Genomic DNA, 800 nt, shown 5'->3' with positions numbered 1-800 from the left:
CATTTCTGCACCACCTCAGGTGTGGTCTGTATACACCTCTGACTTCAGTTTTTGCCACCAGTGTTCCAGGTAAAAATGACAATGGGGATAAAACTGATTGACTTTTAAAAGTGGACCTAGGTGAGACATTTAAACTAATTTATTATCTAACTTATCACTATTTAAACTAACAAGTTTGTTGGTTTAAGTAAGATAGACTTGTCTTTAAAATTATCAGCATTAAATATAAACTTTTATTCTATCAGGGTTTACTAAAGGTCAAGTAAGCTTCTGTTCCTCTGTTGCAATTTGTTAGCAAAAAGATGACTTAAAATGATGGTTAATTGTCTGTCTCAAAGTTTTCATGGGTAATTGTTAAGATAGCCTTCAAAGTCTTTGATAACCTGAAACTTTAGAGTTTTTCTTGGATGATAAGTAGGACTCAATTCATTAGATATCTGGGTTAAACATGGTGGGTTTACAAATGGGATAAACTGCTAAAGCATTGATTATCGGATGTAGGTTTGTGCTTTTAACTTCTTATTTCAGAGAAACTAAGGATATTTAAACCTGTTGGTAAACACATTTTGTGCTTAATTGATTCCTAAATTTGCCATCTAAAGAATTCTGGTGTTCACAATTGGTTACTACTTAATTTTCACTGGACGCTAATATTTCTAAGAGTTAAAATTCTGCTAAATGTTTAAGACTTGATATGGGAAACAAAAGCTGAAGAGAAATCATTAAATTTCGTTACTACCTACAGCCCATTGGCAAGTCCTTGAAACAGGAGAAGTGACATTCCTCTAAGGACTCAACTG

Source organism: Mustela lutreola, chromosome 3, assembly GCF_030435805.1.
Source record: "Mustela lutreola isolate mMusLut2 chromosome 3, mMusLut2.pri, whole genome shotgun sequence".
In the NCBI taxonomy this organism is placed as follows: Eukaryota; Metazoa; Chordata; class Mammalia; order Carnivora; family Mustelidae; genus Mustela; species Mustela lutreola.
The sequence above is the reverse complement of the archived record's forward strand: the minus strand, read 5'-3'. Positions refer to the sequence as shown.